Source organism: Pinus tabuliformis, chromosome Q (genome assembly GCF_031772625.1).
Source record: "Pinus tabuliformis cultivar Carrire ecotype Pingquan chromosome Q, CPIR1, whole genome shotgun sequence".
In the NCBI taxonomy this organism is placed as follows: domain Eukaryota; kingdom Viridiplantae; phylum Streptophyta; class Pinopsida; order Pinales; family Pinaceae; genus Pinus; species Pinus tabuliformis.
This window is the reverse complement of record NC_142296.1, coordinates 595,303,678-595,324,809: the sequence shown is the minus strand read 5'-3', so window position 1 is coordinate 595,324,809 and position 21,132 is coordinate 595,303,678. Positions and strand designations below refer to the sequence as shown.

The following is a 21,132-nucleotide window of genomic DNA, read 5'->3' as shown; positions in this document are numbered from 1 at the left end:
TTCTGTAATATCCTTCCTCAATCTGGGCCAAAAGTATCCTTTCTTGATGGCTGAAAGCATTTTCTGATAACCAGGATGGCCAGCACAAGGCTTCCTGTGAAACTCATCCAACACAAAAAGTATAACCGAACTTTGGTTAGGGACATAGATTCTGCTCTTAAATGTAAGGAGATTATCGGAATTTATTTCAAATTCCGATTTTTCATTTTTCAGCAAAGCTTCTTTTGTTTGTTTCCAAAGTAAGGAATACTCCAGGTCTCTGTTAGCTACTTCTTTTATGATTTCAGGGATATTTGAACCTACATGGCTCATCTGTACCACATAGATACAATGTAACTTTCTACTTAGCGCGTCAGCCACACGATTTTCCTTCCCTTTTAATTTTCTCATTTCAAAATCGAATTCACTTAGAAAGGCTATCCATCTAGCCTGTCGAGCGTTCAAGCTAGACTGGTTAAAAAAATTGGTAAGACTGCTATGATCAATTAGCAACAAAAATTTCTTCCCGCGTAGGTAATGTCGCCACATTTTAAGTGCATGCACCAATACTGTCAACTCAAGATCATAGGCTGAATATCATTGTTCGTATTCCTTCAACTTTCAACATTCGTAAGCAATCACCTTTCCCTCTTGTGTCAGTACCCCACCAACGCCCTCCTTGCTTGCATCTGTGCAAACCACGAAAGACTTTTCCGGATCAACCACTTTTAACATTGGTGTGGTGGTGAGCAAATATTTTAGTTTTTGACTCTGATGACACTCCATTGTCCAGTGGAAAGCGCACCCCTTTTTCTGTAAGGAGGTCATTAGAAAGGCGATTTTTGAAAATCCCTCAATAAATCTACGGTAATACCCGGCTAATCCCAAGAATGATTGGATATCAGCGACATTCTTTGGTGTTGTCCATTCCATAATTGTTTTGATCTTTTCCAGATCCACTACAATGCCATCTACTGATATAATGTGACCCAAGTACTGGATTTGATCTTTGCAAAAGTCACATTTGTTGAATTTGGCGTATAACTGATTTTCCCTTAATGTTTGCAATACTATTTTCATATGTTCTTTATGCTCCTCCTGATTTTTAGAATATATTAAGATATCATCTATGAAAATCAGCACAAATTCATCAAGGTAGGGTTGGAAAATACCATTAATTAAACTCATGAAGGTGAATGGGGCATTGGAAAATCCGAATGGCAATACCACGAACTCGTAGTGACCATAGCAAGTGTGGAATGTTGTCTTGTAAATATCTTCCTCCTTTATCCTTGTCTAATGATAACCAGACCTTAAATCAATTTTCGAAAATACTTTGGCTCCCTGTACCTGGTCAAAAAGATCATCAATACGTGGTAATGGATACTTGTTCTTGATGGTTAGCTTGTTTAATTGTCGATAATCGATGCATAACCTCAGGGTTCCATCCTTTTCTCGTACGAATAAAACAGGGGCTCCCCAAGGAGACACACTGGGCCGGATATACTTTTTATCTAAAAGCTCCTGCAATTGCATTTTGAGTTCTGTTAATTCAGGTATGCTCATGCGATAAGGGGCTCTGGATATAGGGGTTGCACCGGAAATTAATTCAATGGTGAAGTCAATGTCACGCTTTGGTGGTAAACCCGAAATAGATTCCGAAAACACATCAACGAATTCTTGAATAACATGAATATTTTCCAGAGAGGTCATCTTGTTTTTAGTGTTTGTGAATTCCACTTGAACAACATATATTTGGCAACCTTTTCTAATATATTTTCCTATATGACTAGCCGTAATGGGACACAACTTGGTATTAGTTTTAATGCCTTGGAGTTCCTCCCTTTTTGCCCGTTTCAACAATAAAACTAATAGTTTTCTCTTTGCAGTCCACCAAGGACCAACACTTTTATAACCAGTCCATCTCGATTAGTATGTCATAAGAACCCAAAGGAAGTATATTAAGATCTACGTAAATAGGTTGTCCCGAAATCATTGTGGGGCAACGTTTTGTCCTTGTGGTTACCTTCCTTTTTGTTCCTGCGGCTAGTTGAACTAACCACGGTTTTGAAAATTTACTGCTTAGAAAATGACATTTATCTACCACCTTAGGACTGACGTAGCTTAAGCTAGCACCTAGGTCAAATAAAACAGAGACAGGTTGCTTAGAACTCATACCTTCACATTTAATCATGGTGGGCTGAAATTCTCTCTGATAATCATCCAGGGCAGCATTAATTCTGGGCATGCTCCTTGCCACGTCTCCCACCGTGGATGCTTCTTGCATGTTTGATAATTGTTTTGTTCTTGCTTTATGTGGACAGTTTTTGTAATAATTTGCTTCTCCGCATCCCCGACACTATAGTGGTAGTTTGGTTTGTGGGTTGTTTACAGATTTAGCAGCTCCTTCTGAATGTTTGTTTTCCGGATAAGCCATCTTGGGGTGATTCCTGGCTGAAAATCTGCTGAGAGATTTTTGTTGTACGTTTGTGCTACCTACAAATCTTGAATTATTGTTTGGAGGTAGACTTCTACCTTTCTTGTTTAAATTCCCCTTGGATCCTTCATTCTTTGTTTCATTTGTTGATAACAGATGCGGGCTTTCCGCACAGTGTCATCCATTGTATTAGGGTAATCAAACTCTAATTTCTCCTCCATAAAATTAGGCAAACTCCTGATAAAGCACTGAATTTTGGCCTTTTCTTCTTGCATATAAGGCACATAACGCAGCAGGGAGGTAAAGTGTGTTACGTACTCATCCATGGTTAAGGTTTCCAACCTCACCTCATGGAATTCCTTTGCTTTCTCATCGTAATAATGCTCCGCTAAATACTTATCCTTGAAATGCATTTGGAATTCTTGCCAGGTAATTTCCTCCTCATTGATTTTCCTTACAGTTTTGATTTCTTCCCACCATAAGGTGGCCTTTCCCCTTAACTGATAAACTATTGATCTTGCTTTTAATTTGTTTGTGTACTCATAAATCTGGAAATATTTACCTATGTCAATGAGCCAAGATTCTACTACCTCTTCCGATTCCCCTTCAAAAAGTGATGGCTTAATATTTTTTAATTCACCTTACAATTTAGTTTTCTGTCTTTTAGTTCTTCACTGGTCGGATACATTGTCTGAGTGCTCTTCTTCATATTCCCTATGTTTCTCAGCAGATTCAACGTTTTACTCTCCATGTTTCGTTGCTGGTGTCTTCTCCTAGTCCTCAACATTGGGATCTGGATGTCGCTAATTCTGTCTATTGGACAAACTTCATAATATATTTTCTTGTTCTTCGCGAAGTCTTTCATTATCTGATCTTAAATTCATCATTTCAATATGAAACTATTGAACAGTTTCTAATAATGTTGCATTAACCTGTCGTGATTCTTCACCCAGTTGTATCCATATGTCAAGCTTAGCATTTACGTATGTAGTACCTGGTGAACCAATTGGTCGAGGGATCCCTTGCATTCTGCCTTATCTCCTTTGTTGTTGTGATCTTTTAGTTAATAATTGTTTCACACATAAGTTTATTTAGTCATATAATAAGAAAAACTGAAACAAAATTATTTCCTGTGCATATCTGTTCCCAAAGAATCTCAATGTCCGAACTTGAGCTCTGATACCATTTGTAACAACTAAATAACAATTTCTTATAAACTTGTATATTATGTCGAATTAAAGTAAAAAAAAATAAAAAATATTTGATACCCCTTACATTCTCAAGATCATAATTATTAACCCCTTTGTGACTTTGGAACAAGCAAATATAAAGTGTTTAATAATAATTAAGAGGATAATGAGTTGTTTGTATATGATTGCAAATCACACTTTAATGCTCAGGTGAAAGGATTTGAGCGGAGATACTTTGACTTTAATGGACGTAACCCTCCAGGGCACGGCTCACCTATCTGGCATTCACATGTGATAACACGCGACGAACAACTTGCCCGAGGAGTGGTACTGCTATACTGTCCCACCATATGGCTCATCCTGGCGTCGTTGATCCTTTATTTTCGATCCAATGGTGGAGAAGGGTTAACACCTGTTTCTATAACCAAACTCCCGTCTCTGCGCCTCTGGTGGTTCATTGTTACTACTGTTGAGTCTTTTGCATTGCTCTGCTATCGTCGGGGTTTCTCCCAGTGTTCATTGCTACTCCTGGAGGGTTCTGGTTTGAATGTGTAGGTGGAGATGGCAGCTTCCAAAGCAATTAAACATCAATTCTAAAGTTCAGAAGTGTATTCATTCGACCATGGTGTTTTACCATCAATTTGAGGGTTTTTAACTTCGTCATAATCCTAATGTTTGACGTTGCTTCTAGGTGTAGATTCAGAAGTTGCACAGATGGCAGTAGGCAACCAGCACTCTAGAACGTCGGATGAAGGTAACTTCTTTGTCACTGTCACAATGCTTTTAGTAAAATTTGTTCATTACAGTGCTACTGTTGGAGTATTTATTCTTTCGTTGATTTTGTTAGAATTTGGGAACTAAAACCTTTCATCGTTTTGGAGGGTTGTAGCCTCGGCACGAGTCTGCTTCAACCGCGGGTGAGAAACCGCAATTTTCAAATGAAAAACGCTACTATTGTGGAAGGGTTACTGATTGCATTACATTCATTAATCTATGATGTATTCTTGCAAGTAAGCAGTCTTACGGATGAATCAGAGTCTGGGTTTGCGACTATAAAATTCGTAAAGGCTTACAGCCTCTCGGCTATGTTACAAGTTGGCGCTGAGACCATATATAGTCGTTTTGTGTTGTCATTACAGGGTTTCGTTGAGGGTTCTTCGCTTAATTGTTTAGGTTAAGCTAAGCACGCATAAATTGTTCATTCTACGTTTTTGAGTTGTTCCAATGTCAAGCTCTGGCTGTTGAGGACCCTTTTTCTGTTATAATCTTTAAATGCTTTAAAATAGTGACTAGTTTCGAAGACCTGTAATTCGTTTATAAGAGAGCCGAAAGGATCCTTCTTCATTCTCACAAGAGTCGTCTATGCCTCTCTGAGGCCTCTCAGATAGGTTTTGATACATTTTTTAGATTACATTGAATCTATTAAGTTATGTGTTTGGTTGTTGATACAATGGATATTACGATGTAACTATTTTGTCTTAATACTACTACGACATCATTCATGCTCTCTCTCTCTCTCTCTCTCTCTCTCTCTCTCTCTCTATATATATATATATATATATTCAGATATGAGGTCTCGGCTGAATAATTTATTACAGTCCCCTGTATTTATGTCCAACCATTCCGTAGTTTATCATATGAAAAGATTACACCGAGGATTTTGGTTGTCATAGCATTTATATTGAATGATTCATTATATGAATCAGGTAGTATATTGGTTATCAAGTATTCAACCTTTTTGACGGATGCTCTAATAACATTTATATTTATTCCTAAATCTGTTAGAGAGATCTTAGCATATCCGACATATTTGAAAATTTCTCTATTTTATTATTCAATCATTTGGAATATATTTAAGGTATTTTCTATTATTTCGGGTTTGCACATGAGTAACTCCATTATATGAACTCTAATATCTATTATATAGTTCAAGGTTTACACAGAAGTGAACCCTCTATTTTATTGATTTGTCTACCTTGTAAATTAATGATAACCTTTGCAATCTACCATTTTTAAACACATTTCATATTACACATTTATAGTTTTGCAAATCTAAAGTAAATACACAGACAAAACTGAATCTTAGAGGTTTTTCGGCTTACTTACATGTTCCCTACAAACATTAATAACAATAATAGTACTTTTCATAAAGTCTCTCCACCCAGCGACGAGTCTGGCAATCACGTCCAAACGCCCCCCGATCACTTTCTACTTTCAATGCTAGATTATATCCAGTTACAGTCAGTACTATGGGCCTCGGGACTACTATCCAGCCTCCATTTCAGTACTCTCTATTCGATTGTATTGAGCAACCCTCCAACTGGTTTGTTCCACCCAGCTCTAGGATGGGATTTTCTGCCCTTCTCCCCTCTCTATAATTTTCCTGTTTAGGTAGAGGGTTAACTATTTCTTGATAACCATTTATTTTAACTAAAACAAAACACTTGTATTCTGTTAAAGTAATGTTACCAATAATTCAGGGTTTGCTTCGTTCCTCCTCGGCTAAACAACTGGGAAGGGGTCGATAATACAAGGGAAGTCACCGTTATTTCAGGAATAAGTAACTTCACATATTCAGACCGGGCAGAAGAGGAGAGCGCGTGTCGGACCAACTTGGTTCGGCTCTTGGATGGGGAGCTTGGGCTGTATGAATGGGGGGTGCGACGAAGCCCCAACCACCATATTCTGATGTTATATTCTCTATGTCAAGGTAGTCCGAGATGTCAAGGTGGTAGTTCGAGATGTCAAGATAGCCCACCAAACCAAACCTACCAAACCTACCAAGATAGACATAGTAACCCTACCAAGCTAGATTCATTGACCAGGTAAGTCGATGTATGTATTAGCCCCTCTCACCTAAGATGAGGGAAGCCCAAGACCTTATATACTCATCTTGAGGGGCATGGCATTTTAGATGGGGGGATGCCCTAAGAATAACCATAGTAAATGTTTCTTGGCCTTCCAGCCTCAATCATTTGATGTCAACATTAGAATAATTAAAATTTAAATTAAACATCTATTGAAGAGTTACTTAGTAGTTCTTAGTAAATTTTAAATGCAATTTTTGGAGTGTTACATTATGATTAAAATTGGACAAATATTATAATGTTGATCTCTTTTTTCTTTTTTTTATTGCATTGTGATTTAAAATTGAATGGTGAAAATATATAATATATGTAAGGGTTATTGAGGAAAATGATTGAACTAAGTCCATTCAAGAATAAAAATTGGCAAAGGAAAAATATGAAGAAAATAAGCATGAAAAAAATCAACAGTGTTGTTGTATTTTCAAATCCACTCCATAGTTATTAAAAGCCGAAAATATAATGGCAACTGTTTTTTCCGAAAATAAAATATTAATTATGGAAAAATCATAAATTTGAAAAAAAAAATTAATAATTAACTTATGAAAACATTTCACTATTATTTTTTTTATTTTTAATTCTAAACCAAATTAAATTAATAATCCACTAATCAGAAACCTTTCCTCAAAAATTACAAATTAATTAAAAATCAAAATATTTTGACCAAATCTTAAAATTAATTAAAAATCAAAATATTTTGACCAAATCTTAATTTATTACATAAATCTAGGAGAAAATTATGCAAGATAGAATAAAAAAAGTTAAACTCAATCCCACTATTGTAACTTGTTGACAACGAAATCCTCAAATAATAGTACCATGTATGGTTCAAAGCTATTGATCTCATTTGTGAGTGATTACTCTGTTATGGTTGCGAGGAACACAAGTATACCCGCCATTCACACTCAGTGGCGTGTAACTAGCAGTTCAAACGTAATAGCATGGCTAAAGAAAAGATTTCAAATGCCAATACAATAAAGTAAATTAGTTTCCCTGTGACTCAGTTATTATTAATATTTCACACAGTTCAAAGGATAACTCACACATAAAAAACTGTACGCTTCGACCCGAAACATCAGTAGATGTTTTCTTATCCAACACGCTTCTGTTAAAATAAAAGCAAAGTGCAGGTCTGCTTTCTTATCCAACACGCTTCTGTTAAAATAAAAGCAAAGTGCAGGTCTGCCGATATTCAAATATATATGTATAATACGCACCTAACTACTAGGCCTAGTGCACGCAAATTTTTTTTATGCCAAGCAATTAAATTAATTAATTATTTAGGTTGCGTTTATGACAAGTAACTAAAAATACAAGCAACTAAAAAAAAGTTTAGACCAGAACCGGGCTCCTGAAGACGGGTTTGATTCCAGGAAATTCCTGTAAGGCGCCTACAAGGATTTTTTTGTAGAAAAGAGGGGCCTATTGAAACAAGATGTTCTAAAAAGTTTGTTGTCCTAGAAGAATCTGTGAAGAAGAAAAATATCTCAACTATCTCAACAACCCAAGCCATAAAAACATCTTATAAAAACATTTCACAAATTGCAGTTGGTGACTCTACACAACTAGAAGTTTTGGGATCAGCCAATGTACAGATGACCAATGGGTGCATTAAAAATGTGATCCTAGTTACTGAAATTTCTACAAGTTTATTGTCCATTTATCAGATCTGTCATTCTGGTGATGAGAAAACAATGGATTTTTCTCCAAATCAAGTAGTTATTAGAGATCTACATGATCCTGCAATTTTTGTTGCCATTGGAATTTTTTATCTTTCCTCTTGATTATGTAATTTTGCCCGCTTTTAGCCTTCCTTTGCTTCTTCTTTTATAGCTCATGTCCATTCATTGAGTAAGCTTTGGAATGAAAGATTTGGCCATCTAAATTATAGATATTTGTAATAGATGTACACTAAAAATTCAATTCCAAGTCTTCCAAAGGTTTCTTGTACTGATGGAGTGTGTTCAAGTTGTGCTCTTGGAAAACAACAACAAGATCCCTTTCCTAAATTGAAAGCCTCAAGGGAAAAGTAAAATCTTGAGTTGGTGCACAATGATTTAATGCCATTTTCAACTCCTCCTTTTCCAGGGGCTAAATATGCATTAACTTTTATTGATCATTTTTCATGGTACTCTTGGGTGTATTTTCTCAAGTAAAAGAGTGAAGTCTTTGCAACCTTCAAGACATTTAAGGCTCTTTTTTAGGAACAATCTTCTTACTTCCTTAAAAAGCTATGCACAGATAATGGGGGGAATATGTCAACAAGGAATTTCAAAATTTTTGTAGAGAACATGGCATTCTTCATCAACATTATGTTCCTTACACCCCTAAAGAAAATGGTGTAGTTGAAAGGAATAATAGAACACGTAATTGTATGGCTAATTGCATGATTCAGTCCAAGAACATCGCACCTACCTTCTAGGTTGAAGCAGTTAATTGTGTTAATTACATCTAGAACAATATGCCTAATAAGGTAGTTCAAAATATGACTCTAATGGAAGCCTAGACACATGAGAAGCCTCATGTCCCTTCTTTTAGGGTGTTCAACAATATTGCTCAAGCATTAATTCCAAATGAAAAACACAAAGCCATGGAAAAGAAAAGTCAAAAATTGATATTTGTTGGTTACTGTGAGGACATCAAAGTTTATTGACTCTTTTATCCTACCTATAAGGAATTTGATTCCAAAGAGATGTTGACTTTGATGGAAATAGAAATCTAGGATCATCCTCTTCCTCTTCTACCTCATCTTCAATTATTGATTATGGTTCTAATCATTATGATGTTTTTGTATATCTAGCAGAAGAAGAAATTTCTACTAAATTTCCTTTGCCAGAGGAAAATCTACCATCAGTAACAACAAAACCTGTACATGAGCAACTCGTACTAGATAATTCCTTGAGGAGGAGCCTTCACAAGAGAAAGCATCTTGATATGTCTGGCTATGACACAACTGATTTCAATTATCTAGCCTCAAATCAACAATAATGTGGAGGAATCTCTCTTTTGAGGAATGACATTTTAGAAGATCCACAACAATTTTCTAATGTTGTTGGAAAGCCTGAGTGGAAGCTACCATGATAGAATAGTATTCTTCATTTATGAAGAATCATACTTGGGATCTTGTTCCTCTTTTAAAGGGACGTAAGTTTGTCTGTTGCAAGTCGTTCTATAGAACCAAATATGCAATAAGTGGATCTATAGAAAAACATAAATAATGTCTTGTGGCTAAGGGATTTTCACAGGTTGAAGGAATTTACTATTCTGAGACTTTCTACCTTATCACCAAGATGGATTCTATTGATCTTTTTCTTTCTCTTGTAGCCTCATAAGGCTGATGAATATACCAGATGGATGTAAAGAGTTCCCTTTTGCATGGTGATCTACATGAAGAGATTTACATAGAGTAACCCCTTGGTTTAGTATAAGATTGTTCAGTTGTCTGTATGCTTAGGCGATCCTTGTATGTTCTCAAATGAGCTCCTAGAGCTTGGTATGAGAAGATGGACAATTTCTGCTTTCTTCAAGATTCAATCATTGTCACTCATATCTAATAGTCTACACTAAGAGATAAGGCTTTGATTTATTGATTCTAGTTCTATATGTGGATGATCTAATCCTCGTAGGAAATTCTTCATCTATGATTCAGAATATTAAGGAAGCACTCATGGGACAATTTTCTATGATGAATCTTAGTTTGCTACAATAATTTCTTGGCTTGCAGGTTCACCAATCCTCAAAAGGAATCACCATATTCCAACAAAATTATGCTCTTTATTTACTTCAGTGTTTTGGCATGGATAATTGTAAGCCTGCACCTACTACTTTTCATTCTGATGTTACTCTTACTTCCAGTTGCACCACTCCCCAGGTGGATCCTACATTGTATCACTAACGCATTGGTAGTCTACTCTATTTGACACACACTCAACCTGACGTTGCCTATGCACTTGGGCTAGTTTCTATATATTCTCAGGATCCTCATTAGAGTGACTGGAAAGTAGTGAAGAATATTCTCATATATATTCAAGGAAATTCCAATTTTTACATTGATTACACTGTTGGTTCTCCTAATCTTGTAGGTTTCATTGATTCTAATTGGGCTAGATCAATGGATGATAAAAAATCCACCTTTGGATTTTTTTTTTTGTCTTGGATATGATCCTATTTCTTGGCCTTGTAAGAAACAATTATCAATTGCATTATCTGTAACGAAAGCTAGGTTTGAAGCTACAATTCTCGCAATTCAAGAAATTATTTGGTTGCAACAATTATTTCTTGAGATTGCCATTCAACATGATCAATGTACTCTTTTATGGTGTGATAATCAAAGTGAAATACAAATTTATAGAAATATGATGGAGCATCAATAGACCAAACACATTGAGATCCATATGCACTTTACCAACTTATTCAAGATGTTGTTCTCAACCTGGAATATGTACCTACTGAAGAACATATAACATATATTTTTACAAAGACCTTGGCATCACCAAGGTTTCTTCAGTTATAACATTTGCTTGAAGTGAAGGAAGTTGTCCTTAGGGGGCATCCTGAGTCCTCCTTCCTTCATCTCTTTGTCATTCTCTTTTCTTTTATTTTCTTTTATTTCTTTGACTCTCTTATGAATAGTTGTACATGGATACCTAAAAAGGCCTAGTTTTTGAGACCCATTCTTTGTGTTCTTTTCTCTTTATATCCCTCCTTACATTTTGCTTCTAGGGGGCGTTATAGTTCCAATAAAAAAGTCTTGAAACTCATAAGCTTACATAGCAATCTTATCATCTGCATTGTAAGTCTTATCCTTATCTGCTCAGTCATTAGTCTTATCTTCTAGCTATCGCTAGAAGTCTCTATTCTTCCTATAAACTAAGTTCATGTACAACACATTTTCCCAAGTAATGAAATGTGATTTCTCTTCATTCTTCATCTTGTGATCTCTTGGTAGAAGGATTGTTTAGCTTTGCAATCTGATCCTTGGGTATCTTAATACTCTTTCAGAATGATGTTGAGAGTGAGAGTGATATGATTAATAAAACTTTATTTGAGTGATGTTGTATTAAAACAAGTGTGAGGGATCTTTTTTCACTCTAAAAGAAGTTTTCATCTAAAGAGATTTGATCCCTCTTTTGTGTAATAATTTATAAAAATAATAATTGTAGTTTTGTCTTTTTTTTTCCAAGTTAAAATGTTTACGTTACAACATCTCTCCAAGTTAAAATGTTTACAGTACAACATCTTTACCATAAATCATACAACTTTAGAATACAATAATTCTTATAGCTTGTTTTAAATTTCATATCCTCAATATTTATATATATATTTTAATCGGTATCATATTAATATTATGTATATATATAAAAATAATATGCTAATAATTGTACATTAGTCTTAAATTTAGATATTATATACATAATAAAAAATAAAAATAAAAATAAAATATAAACAAGTTAAGGAAATGAGATATTACTGCATTTTGGAATCAAAATTTACACCTTTGAAATTGAAATTAAAAGGGTTTTTCATTTCAAAATTCACACTTTGGGATGAGAAATACACTTTTGGAATGAAAGATCCTAATTTAAGAATAAAAGATAATATTTCTTGATTTGAAATTATTTCAAATTTATAATTTTAAAATTGAAATTCACATTTTAAAAAATCAATAATTTGGTTTTTAAAATGTAATTTTACATTTTTGAAACACTGATAGTAACAATTAAATTAATTATTTATTATTTTTTTAAACTAAATTAATTCTTATATATTTATATTTAATAAAATAAAATAAACTTATAAAAATATCATAAATAATTTTGAAAAAATAATGATATATATTACTAGATATTATTTCTTATGATTTTTTAATAGTTTACTTAGCACTAATTGCATCTCGTGATCCTCATAGGGTGAAGAAGTGGGATTGGAACTAGTGAAATGAATCATCACGACTTCCTCGGAGGTCACCCATCCGAAATCGCCTCTGGCTCAAGCACTCTTAATTATAGAGTTTTCCCAACAATCAAGCCCACTTAGCTTGCTACCTCATTTGCAAAACCTTAACAAAAATTGTGACTCATAAACCATTCAAATAGGATTCCTTATTAAATATCATTTTTTTGAAATTGACTATTTTATTTTTATAATATTTTACCAAATTAAAAATATATATTTTATTCATATAAAAAAATCAATTATTAAAATTAAAAAAAAAAAATCAATTTTCACATTTTTATAAAATTATCCCAAATAATATTATTAATTTTAAAACTATTTTTATTTCTTATTTATTTTATTATAAAATATTTAAAATCATTTTATAAATGCTCTAAATCATCCGAATCCACATATTTATGTTTTTCATCTTATAATTGCCATGATCTATTTATAGTCTATAGTGCATTAATTCTGAGTCGAGCTTTTCCTTTAACATATTTTGACTTAAGATTGATGAGATATCAAAAGCGAAATTTAAATATTAAATTTTATTAAAGATAATTAAAAATTAATTGTTTATTAGAATTATATTTTGTCGTCGGGTAAATGGTTATTATTTTATTGATCTAAATTGAATTTATTGTCAGTAATTTAGGATGACCACACATATTATTGTAATGATATGTGTATATGAATATTGTTGTATTATTTTAATTATCTTGGTTGTTATTTTATTGACTTCAGTTAATTTATTTTTATTATAATGAGAAATATTGTTATACATGCATATGAATATTGTTGTATTATTTTATTGATCTTGGTTGTTACTTTAATGACGTAAGTTTATTTATTGTTAGGATAATAAAGAATATTGTTGTAATGATACATGCATCTAAATATTGTTATATTATTATATGGACGCTCCTTTAAACAGAGAGAAAATATAATTTTTTTAAAAATAAAAAAATTATTAAATATGAATTAATAATTAGTTCAATCCCATTATTACTACATATTACTACACATGATTATCTTAAGCTACAAAGTTTATGAAATTTATTGAGATAAAAGTTATCTAAACCATATTATTAATACATTTTGATTATCCTTATAAGTTACCAAGTTTATGAAAATTATTTAGATACAAGTTATCTCACTGAAAATATTTTTAGTTAATTTAATTTGGTTTAAGTAATTGTGTATAATATATTTATCTTTTCCATTTGGATTCAAATTCTTTAAAATAATATATTAAATTTGATAAAAGATCATTTATGCAATTCTCTTAAATATTAAATAAATACATAATGTAACATCATAATCTCACTTTATGAAAATTATTAAAAATATCTATAAAAATAATATAGTTATAATTATATTTTAAAAAAAAAATATTCCACAATAACATCATCCGTTCAAAAACATGAAATTAAACTAGTGTAATATTTATGAAATAACAATTATTGAATGTTTGAACAAATTCATAAACCTAGATAATAAAACATATTTTAATATGACTAAAGTAATTAATGGGCTAGATAACCTTGGAGCAAAATAGAGATAGGCCCATACATAATTTTGGATGAAACATTAGCCACAACATCTTCATTTGTTACAAAATGTTTTATTGAAATGAGTTTCTACACATTTTATTCTATCTTTAACTTGTGAGGCCAAATAATGAAAAGAAATTACAATGTCTAGTATCTTTATATTAAATAATATATATACAATATAGATAAAATATATATAATTTTTAAAGCTAATTATTGTAACAAACTATTTATTAAACATTAAATCTATATTCATCCTAAAATAAATAATGTTTTTAAAAGCTAATTATTGTAGCAAACTCTTTATTCAACATTATATCTATACTCATCTTAATTCAACCATCTATAAATAATCTATAATCTATAGTAGAATTTCTATGTAATAAGATATCTAATATAGAAAATTATAATGTCTAATATATTAAAATAAAAAATTTAGTCATACAAAGGTTTAAGTAGTGCAAAAGATTCCTAAAATTTATTTTTATATTTTATATTTTTACCTTATGATTAAAATTGTAAAGATATTGTAGTGTTGATTTTTTTTTATATTGCATGGGGAAAATATATAATATATGTAAAGGTTATTGAGGAAAATGATTGGACCAAGTAAATTCAATAATAAGAAATGGCAAATAAAAAATATGAAGAAAATAAGCAAGGAAAAAATCAACAGTGTTGTTGAAATTTTCAAATCCGCTAATTTCTATGGTTATTAAAAGCTAAACATAATGGCAACTGTTGTTTTGGAAAATAAAATATTAAATATGGAAAAAAAAAAAATGAAAAAAAAAATAATAATTAATTTATGAAGACATTTTGCCATTAAATTTTTTTTTAAAACAATTTTTATTTCAAAATTTGATTTTAAACCAAATAAAATTAATAATCCACTCATAAAAATTAATAATCCACTCATAAAAATTGAGAAATTCAATTTTTAAGAATTCAAAAACTTTTACTAAATCTTTAATAGCTTTTAGAAATAATTTCTAAAAATTTAAAAATTAATTAAAATTAAAAATATTTTTAATTAAAAGTCAAAATATTTTGACCAAATCTTGATTTATTACCTAAATGGAGAAAATTATATGAGATAGAATAAAAAAGGTTCAACTCAATCCCAATATTGTAACTTGTTTACAACGAAATCCTGAAATAATAGTAACATGTATGGTTCAAAGCTAATGATGTCATTTTTGAGTGATTACTTTGTTAGGTTTGCGAGGAACACAAGTACACCCACCATTCACACTCAGTGGCGTGTAACTAGTAGCTCAAACGTAGTAACATGATGGCTAAAGAAAATATTTCAAATGCCAATACAATAAAGTAAATTAGTTTCCCTCTGACTTAGTTATTATTAATATTTCACACAGTTCGAAGGATAACTCACATATAAAAATCTGTACACTTTTCGACCCGAAACATCAGAAGATGTTTTCTTATACAACACGCTTCTATTAAAATAATAGCAAAGTGCAGCTGTGCCGATATTGATAGATATGTATAATAGGCATCTAACCACTAGTGCACGCAAATATTTTTATGCCAAATTAATTAATTATTTAGGTTGCGTTTATGACAAGTAACTAAAAATACAAGCAACTAAAAAAAAGTTTAGACCAGAACCGGGCTCCTGAAACGGGCTTGATTCCAGGAAATTCCTGCAAGGCGCTTACAAGAATGGTCTGAACGCCGAGCCGAACGTCAACATTGTTACCGCAAGCAGAAGCTGCTGCTACTGTGAGACTGGTGGTGCTCTTCGTTAATAACATCCTCCACGCACTGGAAATCGGAGACATGACAAGGAATTGTTATGGTGCCCTTCTGCTCAAACCCATATTCCTCTTCGGCTTCCTTGAGGAGTTTCTGGAAGAGAGGATGGTTTACATGCACGGCCGGTATTACAAATCGTTGCCGTTGTTCTCCTTCGCTGCCCACGTAAACGGCAACGCAGCCCCTGGGAACGTCCTTGTGAGAATCGTGCGCCTTCTCCTTTGAGGTGCCATGACCGTCGTGGTGATGACGAGGAGAAAAGTGCAGCGAATGGGGAATTTTCAAATGAGGCAGATGAATAATGTGGTGGTGCTGATCGTTGCGTTGATCCGATTGCCGCATGTTGTCTCCCATGTGCAGTACTGCACCGCCTCAATGGCTTGTAATACTCAGCATCAATGGATTTGGCATATCCCACAAATTAAAACGAACGCAAAACGAGCTTCACGTGAAACGCAGAAACCGAGGGCAAAGCTGGGACGAAGGCGGCCAAGAAACCGAGGGCAAAGCTGGGACGAAGGCGGCGAAGAATTGCTTTCACACACAATATATATTGCTTCCGTGTTCAAATTTCTGGAGGGGTCTCCAAATTTGTAATATAAGAAATTTACATGAAAACAAATCCCATGCCCAACTCCGGCTTATAAAATTTTGTTGTTTAGGATCTTTTTGCAATAGTCTTATCCGTTTTCATCTTCATCGCATCGGTAGTCTGAAACAAAGAAACTGGCCAGCCCAATTCAGATGTCGTAGAATAAAATCGGATAATAAAGACAAAAATTGGTAGATAGGTGGCGACCTGACGGTCGTCTAAACTTGCCAACCCCTCTTTCCCAACACATAAAGTATTCAATAATACATATCTCCTTTTTCCAAGTCATGATGTTTTCATTTTATATACTAATATTGGTCACATCTGGTACATTTCATATATATCTTGTGGTCACATAGAAACCAGGCAGGTAAGCGTTTGGCTTTAAAATAATTATTGATTTGGGTATTGAAAATTCGAGAAATTATTTAATTAATTGGCTATATACATTTTTTTATTTTTTGGATTTACATTTATTAAAAGATTTAATTGTATGTTGAAGTTGATTATGAGGTATTTTGTATTGCTTCGCTTTATTTAGTACACTATGATAAGGAATATACTAAATATTTAAATGTTAATTTGACAAGTTACTTCATTTTTTGGATATACATTTATTAAAGGATTTAATTATATGTTGGAAATGGTTATGTAGTATTTTGTATTGCTTCATGTTATGTAGTATACGATGATATGGAATATATTAAATATTTAAATGTTCACTTGATAAGTTATTTTATTTTTTGGATATATATTTATTAAAGGATTTAATTGTATGTTGAAATCGATTAAGAAGTATTTTATATTATTTCATATTAAGTAATTATGATGATAGATATATTTATTTTAAAATATGAGTTTTAGAATTTTAATTTGGAATTTATTTTAAAATATGAATTCTACCATTTTAATTTGGAATTTATTTTAAAATGTGAATTTTAGAATTCTAATTTGGAATTTATTTTAAAATATGAATTTTAGAATTCTAATTTGGAATTTATTTTATAATATGAGTTTTAGAATTCTGATTTATCAATAATTATTTAGTGGATGATAGAGATTTAGTCTCAACAAAATATTCTAAGATATTCTTACTATTTTTCAATTAAAAGTTGAAATTTATCCCCAAAATTGTTACTTTTATTAATTAAATTGATTAATGACAAAAAAATGTCATATGAACAAGTATTATAACCATGAGATTGATTTATGTAAAAACCTCTTTACATATTAAAAATTTCCATGGTAAAGTAGAAGTGAATCTCTCTCTCTCTCTCTCTCTCTCTTTATATATATATATATATATAAATAAATAATTTAATTATTTTATTATGTTTTTTCAAATTTTAACAACATGAGATGTAGAATGAAAGAAGTGTTTTGATGTTTATCATGGATTATTATATGGTTGCTTTGGTTTAGATAAAATGGAGAAATACTTAAGAGTTACCTACAACTATCAAATGCAACAATCAAAGTTCAGGTAAATTAGCAAATAATATAACTTATCATGCAAAAAAAAACTCAATATCATTTTCTAAGAGAAAATATTCAATCAAAAGAAATTGATTTCATGTATGATAACACCTGAGAATCTACTAATGTATTCACTAAGATTTTTAGAGAGACAAAGGTTTGTAATAAGTAGAGATATGGTACATATCATATGAAATATAATTATTAACGGATTCTTTACATTGTTATTCATAAAGTTCTAGGTTCTTAGAAAGTAGGTAGATGTGTTACAAACACTGTAGTTAGCTTTGTTTGATAAGTGGTAGTAAGAATGCTCACTTGGATTATTTCATTAGAAAGAATATATGTGTGTGTTTTCTTTTTACATATAGTTTTATTTGTTGTGTACGTTTAATTTTTTTATTTATTTAAATAAGCACTCTACAATTTGGTATGTGGAAGATATTGTAATGGATCATTAGATGAGATATTGTTGTAAGGGGTTATATCAAATAATAATAATAGTTAAAAAAAACATAATATCCTTAAGGGTCTCGTTCTATCTTGGCTATTTCTCAATGTTAGCATGCCATTTGAAATTTCCCTTGCTAGAGGCTTGTGAGTAGAGAAAAAGATGTTTTTGGTGCTAGCTCATAATTACCTATTATACACCACAAAAAATTTGAATCTCTTAATTTATGAGAGCATAGGGAGAAACAAAGTTCCTTGCGATAGAACCCATACTTTGGGCTTGTCGTTTATACATTTGTTTACTACCACTACAAGAGTTTTGGTATACTTTTGGCTTGTTGTTTATACATTTGTTTACTACCACTACAAGATTTTTGGTGCGTAGATTTGTCAGCACATTTTACTACTATATTGGATTTTCTCAGCTCATTAAATTGAAAATTTAACCCACTGTCACATATTGTGATTTATTTTTAATAAAGTTGTGTATTTGTCTTTAGCTTCACTACATGTGTTCTGGTGGGTAGATTTATCTGTACATTTTACTGCTATATAGGATTCTCTTGGCTCGTTAAATTGAAAATTTAAACCCACTTTCACAAATTGTGCTTTGTTTTTAATAAACTTGTGTGTTTTTCTTTAGCTTCATGACTTTTCACTTAAGTGGGATCCCTCATATGGTTATAATTAGTCAAACTAACTAGTAATTTATGAAATAATTCATGTGGGGTATTACTTGGTACTTTCAATTTAAACCAATGTGGTAATCTATATTGCATAAGTTTGATTTGCATGTTAGTGGTAGCTCAGTCCACATGCATGGTGTATCAATAATCTAACATATGTTGCTGGAAGTATCCAAGTATTGGTGCTTGGGAAAGTGCTCTTACAAACACACTATCACCATGAGATTCAATCATCTCTCTTTGAGATGGTCCAAATTAGTCTTCTATGGTTGGTTGAATGAAGCACCTCAATTTTAATGCTGGTTTTATATAGTTCGAATGGAGGATAGGGGTGAATCTTGGGTTACTAAAGGAAAAGCTTGAAGAAGATAAGGAACACAAAGTAAAGGCTATTTGTTGTCTTCACAATGAGACTACAACTGGGGTCACAAACAATTTGGCAAATATAAGGAAGGTTGTTGGTGGGTATGACCAATGGTATTGATTTGATTGCATTGCTTCAAAGTATTTATTTGGAATTTTACAATGCTAGTTACTAAATCCATTGCCTACAAAGAAGAAAAGTTAGTTGAGGGTTAAAAAACTGGCTACAATCAGGTCCTCTTTATCTTTCTTGCATATTTTGGAATATTTCATAAATTTAAAAGACAAGAGAATCTAGTTATAATCAGACCATCCTTATCTCGATGATAGATTCCACAAGCAACATGGTCAAGAGTGAAGTCAACTATTTGACTTCGTTCATGTCCACTAATTTTCTAGAATTTACAATCAATTACACTCATACCAATAATAATACCCAAAATGACTTTATTTTTATTAATAATAACTTCACTTGCTTCTAATGAAAATTTGGAATGGGTGGTTGCAGATGATTGCATGCGTCTTACTTTTTTTCTAGTGGGTGGTGTCCCTTCTATTTGTGTCATTGACTTCCATATGGATGAATGGGTGGAGTGGATGTAACACTAATAGGTTCTCAAAAGGATTTGACATTGCCGACGAGTGTTGGTATTGTGTGTGCAAGCCTAAAGGACTTAGAACCAATAAAGACTGCAAAGTTGCTAATGGTATTTTTTTACTAGAAAAACTATTTGAAATTCTATAAGTTGGGGACATATTAGCCCTACAAATCATCAATTCAACTCCTATATAGACTGTGAGTGTGACATCCCCTGTGGTTTAACTTTCCATTGTAAACATTGTAAATAATTCCTTGTAATTATGTAGCTATAAATTAAAATGGGTTAATGTATTTTGAAACAAATTCCAGAGTTAAGGAGGGTAATTTCTTGGAATTTATTTTACATTTCTATGATAGGTAAGCAATCTAGAAGGTATGCATTTTAATGGGTTGGATTATGCTATTAATGGGGAGTTGGAAAAGAGGACAAGGGTCATGCCTCCTCGATGAGAGACACAAGAAAGATATCAAATACAATTAGATGGGGATGGCAACATTGTTGAGTAGTTAAGCCTAGAGCACATAAGTGAAGAGTAAGTAGTTATTTTACAATTAAAAAGAAAAAAGAGAGAGGTCATGGGGAAGATGTGGCACAACCACATAGGCCAAGAAAGTTTTTCACATGTAGGTAGAAGGATGATGTTGGGGAAGGAGTGTGGATAGACAGGGTGGTTGTGTTGTCCATGGATTGGACTCCATAAACCAGAAGGTGAAGTAGATAGTTCGTGGGTTCCAATAGAAGGAAGTGGAGGAGAAGAGGCTCCTAGTGAAAGTCATTCATTTATGAAGGGAAAGATTTAGTAAGGGGGAACCAAGAAGGAAATAGGGGAAAATAAATTTGACAGAGAGAGAGAGAATTCAGAGGAGAAAATAAACCAGCTCAAGAATCTAAACGGGGTTTGCCAGTGGAGTATAGAGAGCAATGGCTTTCCAAGGACTAATGAAACAACCAAGAGTGGTTTTCCTTGGGACTTCAAAACCCACTAGAAAGTTTGTGGATTGATGAAGCTATTGGCTAGGAGACAGAGGCACTTAGGTACTTGGGCGTTGAGTAAACAATAGGTATGGCCCTTGGACAAGAGAACTAGTGCTTTCATTCTCTGAAAAACTGCAAAAAAAAATTGATCTCTACACTTCCATGGTAGTTTATCTAGCTGAGAAACCTTCCCATATTGAGCTCTCCTCCTGTATTTTTCTTAAGGTCTAAGGAAAACACTAAGTGTTG

At 32.5% G+C, this 21,132-nt stretch overlaps 2 pseudogenes; one reads left to right on the top strand and one right to left on the bottom strand.

Moving 5' to 3' along the window:
* Window positions 1–15,357: 15,357 nt before the first annotated feature.
* Window positions 15,358–16,593, bottom strand: LOC149220859 (auxin-responsive protein SAUR32 pseudogene; annotated as a pseudogene).
* Window positions 16,115–20,106, top strand: LOC149220858 (serine--glyoxylate aminotransferase pseudogene; annotated as a pseudogene).
* The last annotated feature ends 1,026 nt before the right edge of the window (window positions 20,107–21,132 follow it).